Genomic DNA, 16,325 nt, shown 5'->3' with positions numbered 1-16,325 from the left:
AACCGTCACTATCTGTTGATGACAGATTGTATATATAGAAAACTCTAAAGACTCCACACACACAAAAAAACTGTTAGGACTAACATGGGTGAACCTTCAAGGCATTATGCTTAGTGAAATAAGTTAGACAAAGACAAATACCATATGATTTCACACATATGTGGACTCTAAAAAACCAAACAAAGAAAACAGAACAAAACTAATAGATGCAGAGAACAGATTGGTGGTTGCTGGAGGGGAAGGGGTTGGTGGGTGGGCAAAATGAGCAAAGGGGGTTAAGAGGTACAAACTTCCAGTTATAAAATAAGTAAGTAATAGGGATGTAATACACAGCATGGTGACTACAATCAATAATATTGTACTGAATACTTAAAAGGTATTAAGACAGTAAATCTCTCAAGTTCTCAACAGAAGAAAAAAGATTTGTAACTTCCTATGGTGACAGATGGTAAATAGACTTATTGTGGTGATCACTTTACAGTGTATATAAATATTGAATCATTATGTTGTACACCTGAGCTAATATAATGTTATATATCAATTATACCTCAATAAAAATAAAAGAAAATGGGGCTTCCCTGGTGGCGCAGTGGTTGAGAGTCCGCCTGCCGATGCAGGGGACGCGGGTTCGTGCCCCGGTCCGGGAAGATCCCACGTGCAGCGGAGCGGCTGGGCCCGTGAGCCATGGCCGCTGAGCCCGCGCGTCTGGAGCCTGTGCTCTGCAACGGGGGAGGCCACAACGGTGAGAGGCCCGCGTACCCAAAAAAAAAAAAAAAAGAAAAGGGCCCCAAGCCTGGAGGCTCTTTGCGGACTCTCAACCACTGCGCCACCAGGGAAGCCCCAAAATATTTTTGATGTAAATTACCAACAGTCAAATATTCAATAAATTGCCAACATCCAAAATATAGAATATGATTACAGCTTAGGTTAACAGTCTTTTCAGTATCCTCATTAAAATCACAATGGTCTCCATAGAAGGGACTCTCTGAGTCCCAGTCTCATTAAGGATGCTTTGAATGTGCAAGTCTATCTTAATTTTCTCAAATCATTTTTAAAGAGTTACTTACAAAAGCAAACAACCAATATATTTACCTGCTCCTACCTCTCATACAACATGTACCAGAATATCAACAGAGCAATAAAATACTGAAAAATTGCAAATGGATAACTTGGGATGGGTTTTCACTCCATGTTTAACAATTAAAGGTATCTTTAATGTTTTCTTCAAATTCTTAAGAGATTTAAAGTGTTGTTCTCAGGCAGTCAAAGCACATGGTAAGTAACTAGCTAGAATGTCCACGAAAAGTTGTGTTAATAAGAATGGTCACATGGCATTCCTATAAATTTGGTAAATGAGTCCTGTCAAGAATAAATCCTGGTAGTAGCTGCTTTGTATGCATAACTCACCCTTGCTTGGAGGATTATGTTTTAGAACGTCATGACCTTACTGAACAGTAATAAGAACTAGTTAGATAAGTCTCTCCTCCTATGACACAATAACTTCAGTCAACTCTTGCAGTTATGTAAAAAGTAAGAAGGGTAGGCATCAGTATAGAGATTTGTCTAATTTTCTGTTATTTAATCTTTTTTTAATATATCTTTAAAAAATACTTATTTTATTTATTATTTGTTTATTTGCGCTGGGTCTTAGTTGCTGCAGGCAGCCTCCTTAGTTGTGGCATGTGAACTCTTAGTTGCGGCATGCATGCAGGATCTAGTTCCCTGACCAGGGATCAAACCAGGGCCCCCTACATTGGGAGCTCAGAGTCTTAACCACTGCACCACTGGGGAAATCCCTCTGTGATTTAATCTTTCTCAGCTCCTTCGCCTTCTCTCAGGAAAATTTCATGGAGAGTATTTCTTGGATCCTTTACAATTAAGTCAGGTTTTTAGACCCACTTCGTGGAAAATATAGAAAATATTTCAACAACTCATGTACTGTATACTGTTATTTGTACAGTACTTATTTCTAGTTACATAAGAAAAAATCATTGAGAGGGAAATCAAATGCTTAAATGTGGAAGAAGAGAGGAATCCATTTAGGTTTCTGGAACAAAACCTTACCTTTTGATTTATCCATCTATTATGAGTGCTTTGGCCAGTCTCAGGTTCCCCTTCTTAAAATACAAATACTTCTTGCATTGGGATATATGTTAGTACCTTTTATTCTGCACAGCATTTCTATGAAGAAGACCTTACCTCATTTCACAGTTTCAAACTGGGAGACCCAAACCCCAGTTGAGTGCTGAGAGTTAATTCTATCTTCTGACTACCAGAAGTAGATTTTTAACCACTATGCCTGCCTTAGTGTTTTCTAGGGAATTATTTAAGGAAATGGGAATTTTAATAGAGGAATTGACATGATGGATTTGGAATTCCAATTTTCCTCATCTCCTATCAAAACAAAAACTATAGTTCTATTCAATTCAATTAAAATTTATAGGGCATATCCTATGCTCAGGGCAGTGCACTCAGTACTGAAAGCTACAGATACATGAGAAGATTCAGTCTCTGTCCTCGAATAATTTATATCTAGCATGAAAAAAGGAAATATGATTAAATCAACCAATCTTCGACTATCCGATGTATAAGGCAAGCACTGTATCTTGTCCTATATAATATGTCCTTAGAGAAACATGAAATGTTGTAGGGCTGAGGGAAAGGAAAAAATCATATTCCAGTGAGGAAGGAGGCTGATAGAGATGGGATGACTCAGAGAGAGGAGAAATACAGAAGAGATGGTGGTGGGGAGTCACAAACAGCTTTTCTTTGCTTCCGCCGCATTGCTTAAAAGAAATAGAGCTCTTCTTCTGGCGTATCTGTTTCCTGTGTAAGTCGGCTTTTTGTGGTAAAGTCTTCTCCACCCAAAGACCATGTTAACAATGATGACAAACATAGGAAAGATTGGGGAGGGTTAGCAACAGCTGACTTAAGCCCTAGGCAATGTGTCAGAACTGAGGAACCAGGAGCCCATGACGTTTAAGGTACACAGGAGGTAAGAAGCCATGACCTCCTCTCCCTGCCTTCAGGCTCTGTGTGCTTCTGAAATCTCCCTGGCCAGTCTTCCCTCTCTCCCACACCTTCCAGCAAAGCTCATAGCTATTTGGATGGAGGCTGGAGTTCATGGTAGACAAAGGTGAATATTGTTTGGGGGCTACAGTGGCCCTTATGAGTTGTGTTGAAAGGATTCCATGAGGCAGGAGGAGAGATAAGACAGGACAAGAAAATAACCCAAGGGAAAAAGCGAGAAAACTAAGTTTAGAAAGGGAAAAAGAGTGCAGAATGAACTGGTTTGAGAAGAAAAAAAGAGAAAGTTGGAAACCCGGGGACAGGAGAAAGTTTCTACTTCTGAATAAGAAAGAAGACTATTTTTCTAGGTTGTAGTACTCTTCAAAATACACAGAAAATGACGCTCAGTTTTCAAATCTGTCCTTGGGATTGCTTCTTTCTAATAGTTTCTTATACACAGATTTTCTCACTTGAAAATTAGTTTATCTTGGTAACGTTTACCACTTGCAAACTTTATTTTCTCTTCTTCATTGTGCTCTGAGAAATTCAGAGATCATATTACCCCATGAAATCACATATGCAGCATCACACTGTGTCTTTGAAATGTTGCTTATAGAGCTTGGAGATAGTCCCACTACAAGCAGAGAACATAGGAGGTCTTAAATCTGTTGGAGAGATCATAAACAGCAGAAATTTATTTCTCACAATTCTGAAGGCTAGACGTCTGAGATCAGGGTGCCAGCATGGCTATGGGAGAGCCCTCTTCCAGGTTGCAGACTTCTCATTGAATCCTCACGTGATGGGAGGGATAAGGTAGGGCTCTCAGGTCTGTTTTATAAGAGCACCAGTCAAATGTCCCACCTCCTAATACCATCACCTTGGGCATTGGGTTTTCAACATATGAATTTTGGAGGGACGGAAGCACTCAGACCATAGCATAGAGAACTCACAAAAGATTATTCACCTCCAGCATGATTTTCCATGCTTTAAAACAGCTCATATAACTTCCTAAAAGAATAAAATAAGGAATACAAAAAGAGAAAGGCACGAAATTTGTGATGGAGAAGATAAAATAAGAAGTGAACTATTTGAAGATATCAAGGGATTCTAACTAAATTCTTTCGGTTCAATATAGAATTTATTAATAATTATACTTGCTAAGTAAGGAACCATTTTGAGTTCCCACTAAGTGATAAACAGTTTTCACTGTTTGGTGATTTTGTTGTTTTTTCTCAAAATCTGTATAAATTGAATGATATTATTCTCATATGACAGCTGGACTTAGTAATTAAAATAGTCAAGCTTTGAATCTAGCATTGTCTGATTCCTAAGTCTTTGCACTTTTGTACTCCCAAGGTAGCTAACTCAAAGGTCTGCTGGACTCAGAATATGTAAGGGGAAATTCAGAGTTGGGAATCCTCAGGTTGGGAGAGAATGGAGCTTAACAGCGTTTTACCTACATAACAAAATACAACAAAATTTTTTTTTAAGATATTAAGTGTAGCCCCCAAAAGGACAGAAAGAGACAGATTTGCCCTGAAGTTCACCATTTTGTGACTGCATCATGACATACTATTTAATTGATTTACTTGCTCTAATATAGACACGCTTTTGAAGCAATTTTCACTTGGGTTTAAAATTTGTTTCTTAAATAGAAGCCTGTGCTTATCTCCTTTCTATAATGAAAAATAAATGCGTTTATGCTTAGCAGAAAAGTAGCTTTGCCAATAAGCAAATGCACCAATGGCTTTCAGATTATTTTCCCCACTAATATCCTTGCTAATATCTCATAAGAAACAGTGGCTGCACTTGAGTTTGGCAGAATGCCACAAGGAAATACAACACCAAATGCCTGGAGTTTAAACTTTCCACATGGAGCTTCCACTATAACCACCATGCAGTAATGTAAGCCATGATAGACAGTACCAAATGCCTAAGTTGGAAACCTTATATGTGTGCTGACATTATCATTGCCCTGGGACACTCTGGGTTTCAGATAGAAAATAAAGAATTACCACTGCATTAGAAATACACAAATGTGAGTTCAAAGGCAGGGGGGAAATAGATGTGGATGAGAAGACAAATGTGTGATAAGAAAAGTACACAGATTCTTTGCACACTGAATCAGCTTTTGAAGAACAGTTGTTCTTTATATAAAACATGCTTCTTTAAGGAAGATGAAGACTTTATTTACACATTGGGCAAGATTATTGAACTTCCATAAAATATCTAATTTGGTGAACACTGCACTAGACAGAAATGTCCACTAGAATCAGATGTGCTCTTTTTGTTCATATCCTTTGCCCACATTTGATTTGTTTCTGTGTCTAGAGTCAAAGACAGTTTTGTTGACTAAGCAAGGTTACATGGAAATGTGACAAGAAAGGAACATTCCATACAATTTACTATTTTAATTACACAAAGGAGAAGACAATAAGATTTGTCTGCCAACAGTAGTCTCAGAATGAAAGCACGTTGAGGAAAATATGCTATGTTCTTCATTATTGTGATCACTAAAACAACATTTTTTCTTTGGCTTTTTTTAGGAGGTTTTATTTTTAATAATAAAGGATCTTATAAGGATTTAATATCCAAAATATATAAGGAACTCATACAACTCAATAGCAAAAAAGACAATCTGATTGAAAAAATAGCAGAGAGAACTTGAATAGACATTTCTCCAAAGAAGACACACAAGTGGCCAAGAAGTACATGAAAAAGGTACTCAACATCACTAATCATCAGAGAACTACACATAAAAACCACAAGGTATCACTTCACACCTGTCAGAATAGCTATTATCAAAAAGACAAGAGACAAGAAGCGTTGGCAAGGATGTAGAGAAAAGGGAACCCTGGTGCACTGTTGGTGGGAATGTAGATTGGTGCAGCCACTGTGGAAAACAGTAAGGAGATTCCTCAAGAAGTTAAAAATAGAACTATCACACAATCCAGCAATTCCAATACTGGCTATATATCCAAAGGAAATGAAATCACTGTCTCAAAGAGATACACCACCTCCACATTCATTGTGGCATTATTCACAATAATCAAGACACGGAAGCAACCTAAGCGTCCACCAATGGATGAATGGATAAAGAGAATGAGGTATATATGTATGAATACTATAGAATATTATTCAGCCATAGAAAAGAAGGAAATCCTGTCATTTGTGACAAGGTGGGTGGACCTTAAGGGCATTATGCTAAGTGAAGTAAGTTAGAGGGAGAAAGACAAACACTGTATGATCCCATTTATATGTGGAATCTAAAAACATCAAACTCATAGAAACCGTAGAAGGGTAGTTGCCAGGGGCTGAGTGGTGGGGGAAATAGGGAGATATTGGTTAAACTTCCAATTACAAAATGCATAAGTTCCAAGGATCTAAAGTACAACATGGTTACTATAGTTAACAATATGCTGAAAAGTTGCTATGACAGTAGAGCTTTCGTGTTCTCACTATAACAACAACAGCAACAACAACAGAATAGTAATTATGTGAGGTAAAGGTGGAGTTAACTAACCTATTACGGTAAACAATTGTATCAATACACCTTAAGCTTATACAATGTTATATGTCAGTTACATCTCAATAAACAAACAAACACCAAATAATTTTCACAAGCATCTCAAACTTAACATTTCCAATCAAGCTTTTATATTTTTCTCATGGAATATCGCAGTAACCTTCTAAGAGGTCTTGCCACCACTATTCTCTCTTCACCTCCCGTATACCTTCTATATTGCTTCTAGAATGTTCTTTGTCAAACAGAAAGCCAGGCATGTCACTCCACTATTCAGATGGAGGCAGATATTAAACCCTGCTTGATTCCTTAACATGGCATATGTGTATCCATAATCAGACGCCCTCTCACCCTCCTAATTCCTACCATATATATCCCTTGGCTAATGGCCCCTCCCCTCTCTCTGGTTAGATTATATTATTGCAAATGTAACCATGTCATACTTTATTCACTTCCTTTTCTTTAACATGCTCTGCCTCTTTATTTCAAGATATTCTATCTCCTGAGTCGCTACTCTACCTCAACCTGGGGAACCTTTGCAAACCTGGGGAACACCTACTCACCCCTCAAGGTACAGTCAAAATATCACCTCCTTTCTAAAGCCTTCCCTAGCCACTTATTATTACTTCTTCTTGGGTTTCTCAAAACAACTTTCACTAAAGCAACAGTCCTTTAAGATGTCTTCCTGTTTCTCCTTACTAAGGTGAGAAGAATATAACTTACTAAAGTCTTGTCTAGTAGTTGACTGGGCCTGGCTAATACCAGCTTGTTAGATATGATCATTAAATATTCAGGAATTTTGCAAGATGGTTGTTAAATTTTTAGTAGTTTAAAATCAACCCTGGTAGGAGAGTTTACACCCCAAAATTGACAAACACTACACATAAAGACTCTTTTTTCTTTTTTTTCCTCAGAGAGGTGGTTTGTGAGCATGGCTGGGTTTGTCTCCATAGACTAGCAGAGCTCCTAAGTATTCAATATCATTGCTCGACTTACTAATGTGATTTCAACTGGCTGACAATTACTTGGGCATAAATAAAACAAAGAATTATAGAAATAATGATGGAATTTCATACACTGTCACAATTTGAATTACAATCAGATAACAAGAAACAAGTATGGATTTCAAGTTTATAAATACTTGGAGATTTTATTCCAAGACAACATGATCTGTAGGTCCAGGTAGAGTGGCTCAAATACAGGAATGTAGGCTTATTAATCTTTGTGTCATTATGCATCATGCAGAATCTGGCATGTGGTTGATCCTTATTAAATTCTTATTAAGCAGATTTCCACATGAAAAAACAGAGTATATTTCTGTATCTGAAGCTTTGGCTGTTTTTTATCCACTCATATAGAATCACTGCTGGAAACTGGCAGCACCCATATGGTAAAATTTTTGTTCAGAAACAAAAAATTAAGCTAGTTAAAAGCAAAATAAAAGCTTTTCGAAAAAGGAAAAATCTGAAAAATAATTGCTTTTTCTTCAGAGGTGTTGATTTTTGAGGATATTATATATTGAGCATTTTGTTCATTTGCTTATTTTTAGTAACTATTATATATATTTATGTATAGTAACTATATTATATATAATAATCATATTTATATATTTATTATATTAGCTACTTACATAGAATTTCATACAGTAAATATATATATATAGAGAGAGAGAGACAGTGTAACTATAATCTTATAAGCAACTGAAGTTACTTATAGTATATTGTAAAAAATTATTTATGTCCAGGGTAACCAAAATTTTTTCACATACATTTGTGTTTAGGTTTTTAGTCATTTCAGAAGTCATATATAACTTACATCACTGGTTGTCAGTTTTCACATCAGTATCACCAGAGGAGCTGTATAAAACAGTGACTCTCACTGCATACATGATGAAACCCACAGAGCCATATGGGAACCAGCCCAGGGTTAAGACTACCATTTTAGATAACCTTTGTCCAATACACTTATTTTACAGGTGAGGGAGTAATGTCAAAAGAGGTTGATTTTATTTGATTATCTTCATACAACTGGCTAAGGGCATAGCCAGGATTTTAAGTCAGTTCACTTACTTTTAAGTTGGCATGTTTAATAGTATATAAGATTCAGTGTGTGTGTGTGTGTGAGAGAGAGTGTGTGAGTGTGTGTGTGTGTTGGCTGTAGAGAAGCTAAGAATGCTATTCAGAAATTAGTAAAGACTAAAGAACAAAAGAAGAAACATTTTAAATTTATGATATCTATTTAGCAATCCAGTCATGAGCTGGGTGCCCACAGAGGAATTATCACTAAGAATGACAAACAAGTTACAGACCCAAACCCACAGCTCGTATTCAGGTGAGTGAATATGGACTCTCCCAGATTTTTTATTTTTTTGGTGTGTGTGTTCTTTAACCATTACTGTTTTGGTTTTTTTAAAGTAATTTTGAATTTCCCTCCATAACACAGGAAGATCACTTTCTGTATTGTTTTCTTATTTCTAACTTCATATTTTTATGATTTTGCAATGTAGAGGAAAAGCATTAATAAACAATTTTATCAAACTATCAAATTTTACCATTGGTAGACAGTGAGGGTTTGAAAAATAGTTCTCAATGTATAAATGATTTTATCACACTTGATAATTCCTTTCTACTAGCTGTCCCATTTCCTTCATCTCTAACAGAAGAAATTTTGGAAATCCATTTCAGCTAAATTTATCTGATCATTGAAAACTCTTACCTGAGTGTATTTTTCACATATCTTATTTTGGGCGAAATATTTATCTCCCCCCAAATTTCCCCTTGATTATTCAGAAAGGTCAAGATATTCCTTACAATTTAGGTTAAATATGCCTCACAGCTTAAATTTTATTTTTTAATTAGTTTATTTATTTATTTTTGGCTGTGTTGGGTCCTTGTTGCTGCACGTGGTCTTTCTTTAGTTGCGATGAGCGGGAGCTACTCTTCGTTGCGGTGTGCGGGCTCAGTAGTTGTGGCACACAGGCTTAGTTGCTCCATGACATGTGGGATCTTCCCAGACCAGGGCTCGAACCTGTGTCCCATGCATTGGCAGGTGGATTCTTAACCAGTGCGCCACCAGGGAAGCCTTAAATTTTAAATTTATGGCCAAAGAATACAGATTCTCACTCAAGTGATATTGTAGTTTATAACCAGTTCCAAACATTCATAGTCCCTTGTCTTGTTTTTTGTAACAATGACCTCAGTGGGATTAATTTCATAATTCAAGAGGTAAACTTACTGGAAAAAAGAAAAGTATCTTTAAGTTCTTGTTAAGGGTAGAGACCATATCATCTTTATCTCTTCAGTACTTAACACAATGCTAAGTACAAATAAATTGTCAATAAATGTGTATCAAGTTGAACTAGATTAAAAATATATCCAAAATCAAAAACATTTTAGCTCTCCTACAGGATTCATTTTTTTTCAAAATGTCTTTCAGTTTATACCCTGCATAATTATATTTAACGGGTAGTTCTACAATATTATTTATGTTAAAAATGTATATTGGGACTTCACTGGTGGTCCAGTGGTTAAGACTTTACCTTCCAATGCAAGGGGTGTGAGTTCAATCTCTGGTCAGGGAACTAAGATCCCATGTGTCTTGGGGCCAAAAAACCAAAACATAAAACAGAAGCAATATTGTAACAAACTCAATAAAGACTTAAAAAATGTATATCTACTTATTACCTTATTAGGTTATTTAAAAATAAAAATAAATGATTTAGGAAAATAAAGTTTTTCTTCTTTTAATACAGAGACAATTTCAGAATCTTCTTCCAACTACTCAATGTTTATTGACCCCTGAAAATATTTTTGCACTAAAAAAAAGGTCCAGGACCTAAAATACTTCAGGAAAATAAATTAGGTACAAGTACGCCTTTATTACAAGTCCCAAATTGTAAACTATAAGAAAGCACATGTGTACTGTTGTCCAATATTTAGAGACAGGGAGGCTTACTGAGATTCTGAAGCAATGTACTTCTTCCTTTGACAGTTGCTCTTGTGAGATTCTTGTGAAATAATGAAGGATGGAATTAAGTAGTCATGAGATGGCTACCACAAAAAACTTATATTTATTTTAATGAATTGTGAACTGTTTCTATACCTCAGTGACAACTAAATAAAGATTAGTGATTGAAAACATAAAAGGTACAGAAGAAAATGGAAAATAAAACTATATTGGAAAATTTATTTAATTCATTAGTTAAATAAAATAAAGTTTTTTAAGATACATTGAACTATTATTTTAAATTCTTAGAAAAGATTAAGAGATTTTATATAATTTTGTTAAATCAGCATCCTTTATTAATTATGTAGTTTAATTCTGCAATCAACACCTTCAGTTATAATGAACATCTTAAAACTTGACTCTAGGAATGTTCATAATAAAATGCTTTGAATACCCAATGATACAACTGTGATATATACTTTTAATTATATTTATCTCCTGATTTTTCCTCTATTGTTCTAGTAGATGCATTGCCATATTTGGTATTACTTTGGGATGTATTTTCAAGTTTCAAATGTTCAGATATAGGGTTATACAGATTTTCAGATACTAATGAATATTTAATGCCCAGATATTTAGATGCATTATATCATGCAATTTACCTTGTAATAATAAGGTACAATAAAACTGAACACAAGAATCAAGTGCCTGTCTATCCCAGACAGATCATAACATTTTAAAAATGTTTATAAAGATGAGAATTTTAAATGTAGTCTGATGACACAAAATTTTCTTAAAAGAGTTTTATAGATACCTAACCAACAATTTGTTTTACTACCGAAATAGGTATGACTATATACAAACTAATATTACTGTATGAGGTAATATTACTTGTATGCAGAAAGATGATGATAGAGATAGATAGATGATAGATATAGATAGATGATAAATAGATAAATAGATAGATGATAGATATATAGGTAGATAGATGATAGTTTTGTTAGTCAGCCTTAGTCTTTCAAATCAGAGGCAGAAGTCTAGAAATTTATTCTACTTCCTGCAAATTATTTTTTTTTTGGTTTGATTTGTATTCATGGAGTACACAAAAAATGTAAGGTCAATCTGATAGTAGCTACTCTGCCACTATTCTACTAGTTAAACTTAGTGTTTAGCTGAACACATGGCATAGATTAGGCGCTCAAAATTGATGAATCGATTGCTAGGTATATGACTGTTTAGGTGGTTTCGAATATATTGTTATATATTGTCAGGCTCCTTAAATACTTGAAAATGAGTTAACGTCTATGTTATGCATTTTGAGATTTAGGCTAAGTAACTTGTTCGAAATAGTTCTATGAGTAAAAGTAGAGCAATATTTTGAATAATTTTAAACCTGAAGTGGATTTTAATAGAAAAATAATCTAGCTTGGCTAGGTAAATAGCCAGGTTATAAAGATTTCAGAGTGTCGGGGAGAATCACTGACACTACATGCTTTTAAAATTCTGTCCAAGGATTAGAGAAGAATTTAATGAAAAGTGAGAGTGAGTTAATCTCTTTAGTATTTATGATATATAAGAAAACCACATTTTCAGAAACTAAAGTAAAATAGAATGGATAATTTTAATAATAATGTACGTAATATTCTCTAGTGGATGTTTTCCTTTTGTGTTGAACTTACTATAGATTATTAAATTTGTTTATGAATCCTATTTATAAACTCTTCAAGTTTTATGTCTATAATTTATGTCATCTTTGTTCACAGCAGCTCTCAAGTCCTTATGCTCCATCCCTGTTTAACCTAAGGATGGAATAAAAACGTTTCCGGTATCCTTAAAGACTTTGAATGATTTTACCATTGTTCTGTAGGACCGATTAAGGAGTGGATATCTGCAGATTTCACAACATGAAGATTTTCATCCCATTCAGAATGTATTGGGCTGCTTGGAGGGCAGTGTCAGATCCCTGACAGCAGATATTAGAGCTAGTGGAATGATGAGTCAGAGTCCTTACTTTAAGGGCTAGAATTCTTAATCTCCAGTTGTGCCCAGGAATAAAATAGAAACCCTCGCTGAAACCTAAGTTACGGTCAGGGGTCTCAGATACCAGGCAGTAGTTGCCCCACCAACTGCCAGATGGTTTCTGCTACATTGTTTTGGGAAAGTATCGCTGGTCTACCTCTTCAGCGCTGACTCACCTGACTCAGCACAAAGATCTTTACAGCATCCCTCTCGGACAGGATAAAGCGCAGGGGCACCTTTCCTAGGGAGCTAGAAGAGCCAAGTATGGTTCTTAATGTCCTTCATCTCAACCTTTAGGCTATTTGTCACTGCTTCTGCTAGACCGAACAGAGACACAGAACCCTAGGCACAGGAGTAATGAAAAGAACTTTCACAATGACAAAAACAAAATGGAGTATCTCCCCGTGAGGGACAGTCAACAGCACAGCAAAGCATTTCACTTTTGCATAAAATTATTGAGATCTTGTAATGTTATTTTACCTGGCTCATCTGGAAATCTGTCAGGGTAGCCACAAAACTGTCAACTCTACTGTAGTTACTTTGGTGGCACTGATTTTTCTGAAGGTTGGGCCTTTATTATAGTGGTGGTGGGAACAGAGGGAGGTTATTTGACAGAATACTAGTAATAGTAAAGGCAGAGTTTTGTAAGCATTACTAAACCAAAGACAAGACAGATCATTTCATGAAGAATTGTTATTCCATTTCTAAGGATGAAAATAAGTTTTAGCAGATGAGGCTTGGGTGTCAAAAAATTGGGATTTCTAGGATGATATTAAGGTTTATGGGACCAACAATATAAGAAAATGCTTCAGAAATCCCAGAGTCATATCAGAATATTTAGAGCAAATGGTCACTATGGATATAGTAAATAGTGCCACCGCTTAGGAGAGAATTGCTGTGGGATTTATAATATTTACAGCTTGCAAAGAACAAGGAGTCAGACGACTTAAGATGCTGCTGTGGTTGTCACAGTGGACAAAGCCCACAGAGATTCTTTCATACTCACTGTGGCAACATGGAGATACCTAGTGTGACTTGCTTAAGAAACCAGTGGTTCAAAACCGATGAAGTAAACATTATTTGCATTATACAGAGTTCATGAAAATAAAATTAAAAAATAAAATCATAGTGTACATTTGATTTGCATTTTCTCTGTACTCTCAGTATTATCCCCAGACTGTGGGATTTCAATGGCCTGGAGCGGAAAAATTCAAAAGCTTTCCACAACTGGAAACAATGTGTTCAGGATTCCGAAGTGACTGGAGAACTGACTTCTCATCAGATCCAGGGTGCTAAATGACACCTCTTAGGTAATAAATCTCTGCTTTTGAGTTTAAGGTCCTACAGGGCAGGATAATTCTCTTTGCACGGTTCCTGGAACAGCTCTCTGCACATTTGAACATATAATCAGCACTACTTGATAATGAATATAGGATTTTGTAGCACAGGATCAGATTGGTCCTGAGAGAAAAATAGCTCACTCTCGGAGCAAAGTGCTTTCTTCTGAGTTGTGAGTAGCTCTCCCTGAGCTTATCCTCAGGTAAAGAGCCACTTTCACTCCCCTTGAACTTCCCCAAGGTCAGACTCAGGAATGACTAACAATAGAAGACAGATTACACGGTCCACTTCACTTAAAAACCGAAAAAACTAACAGTGGTTCCTGAAGGGTCACCCATCCATAAGGCCATTTTTCAAGAAAGTCATGCTGCTTCCAAACTGTCACAAACTGAGAAGCACTCAAGGCCCAGAGGTCCTTAAAATATCTTGAGAGACTATTGAAAAGACAATTCACCTCTAACGTCTGGGTCATGATTCTTTCTACCATGTGAGAGAATATGATATGCACTACGTATCCACTCATTAGACTCACATCGCCACGTGCAGTCAGGAGTCCTGACAAAGCTGTCAGGGTCCAAGGGCAGCAAGCCCAGTGCCAGTGTGGGTGGGAGGTGGGGGAAGGGAAGGAGGGCGTGAGGTAGGATTCCTAAGGCCAGTTCTAACCTCCTCTTCCTCCTTGGTCCTGGCCTAGACTGCCAGTTTTCAAATTTGACTAATTCTATGAGCTACCCAGTGTCCTTCCAGTGGTTTCCTTTCCTCTGTAAATTAACCATTTTCTGTTTACTTTTCTTAATTCAAGAACCCTGATGAGTAAACATGGGTACTTTATGAATGTCTTCATTAACAAGATGTATTGATAAATAAAGGGAGCATTAGAACTATATTTATTACAGAATCCCATTTTTGTTTGAAATATATTAATACATTCACAGGAAAATAGAAAAAATAACACTTTCATCAGCATGTGACATACTGAGAGTCCTATTCGATGCCTGGCCACTTTGGGTTCCTTGTGTTCGGAGACCTGCAGCTAAGAAAAGGAAAAACCAACGTGGCCAAGGTAATTGACTGAGTGGGAGTAGGGCTGCGGGTCACAGCGGGGTGTGGAGGAATGTGTGGGGAACCCAGGTGGGCCCCTTTGTCCTGCAGGGCTCAGAGCATCCTTCCCAGTAAGCCATGAAGGCAAGCAGCAGTGCCGGTGAGGAAGAGGGGACTCGAGGATGCGCGGTGGAGACAGGGGTCCCGGCCATCCTCTGCGAAGCTGCCTCTAGGCACAGAGGCAGTTGCTGCTTCTCAAATGTGTACGAAGAAAGGCAGTGGCACCAGGGCTTGACTGTGAAGGACAAAGAGGACCACTGCATAGGTAGGACTTCAAGGTAGGACTTGTTGCCCCAGATGCTACGAGTCCTATCAGAGACGGCCTCTGTTTGTAGCCTCTGTCAGGCTTTGCTTCAGCCTCAGAGAGCTGCCTCACCCAAGGTCACATCCCTCCCAGGGTAGCCCACGTCTTATGACTAACATGATAGGACAAATGTCTGACCGTTTTACCCCAACACGGAAGGATTCTGATAGGTCATTTTCTCTCTGCCACTGGCCCCAGGCTGCTTCCTTCCCATCAGTGTTGATGCCAAAGACACAAACAACCTGCATCCTAAACTCCGTCTCACATTTGTTCCCCAGGAAATCTAACCTGTGACATAGGACTTACAGCACAGGAGACCTTGAGGTCCCAAATAAAAGTGATTCCTTTTATTCTAAGGAAAATGTGAAAACTAAGTATCACCACTGGTCATCTGAGGAATTACACTATATATATATATATATATGTGCTTAGCTCACTTAGTGAAATCACTTCACGGGCACCCGTGTACTCTGCTCTGTTCAGTGGGGGGAATGACCTCCAGCTAGTCATCTTGTAAATGGGTCTGATGGTCATAAATGGGACTAGATAGGAAGGGAAATACCCATCTGTCATTGAACCTGCAAACAAAACATTAACCCAAAATCCCCACATGACACACCCTATGAATAATAAGGCGATTTCATCAACCACTGATTATTCCACTTACTACAATACACCTTTGCCAAGGCTTCTCCCTAAATGAGGAAGGATGCGCCAACATGGAGAAATTTCAGAGCCCCAAGCCTGAGTTCTGTGCTTGGATTTAATACCTTGTCCAAGCTCCTTCCTTTAAGCAAACTGTGAGCCCCTCTTTTAAGCTTTGGGGTAATGGGAGAACTTGTTTATCTATTGTAGAAGAGCATGCAGCCTCCCAGGCTGGACAGGCCAGTGCCCAGGTGGCACTGAGCGAGAAGCTGTGAGTTGCTTGAGCTGAAGATGGCAGCCCTTTTGCAGCTTCCAAATTACTGCCAAGATCTCTTCTGGCTGCTGCAGCCCAGATGTTAGAAGATTTCTCTGTGTTTGATCCCAAACCTAGATACTCCTTTATAAATTTCATGTGCATTCCTTTAAATCCTTAAATGTGTGGAC

Source organism: Neophocaena asiaeorientalis, unplaced genomic scaffold (assembly GCF_003031525.2).
Source record: "Neophocaena asiaeorientalis asiaeorientalis breed wild unplaced genomic scaffold, Neophocaena_asiaeorientalis_V1.1 scaffold521, whole genome shotgun sequence".
NCBI lineage: Eukaryota > Metazoa > Chordata > Mammalia > Artiodactyla > Phocoenidae > Neophocaena > Neophocaena asiaeorientalis.
The sequence above is the reverse complement of the archived record's forward strand: the minus strand, read 5'-3'. Positions refer to the sequence as shown.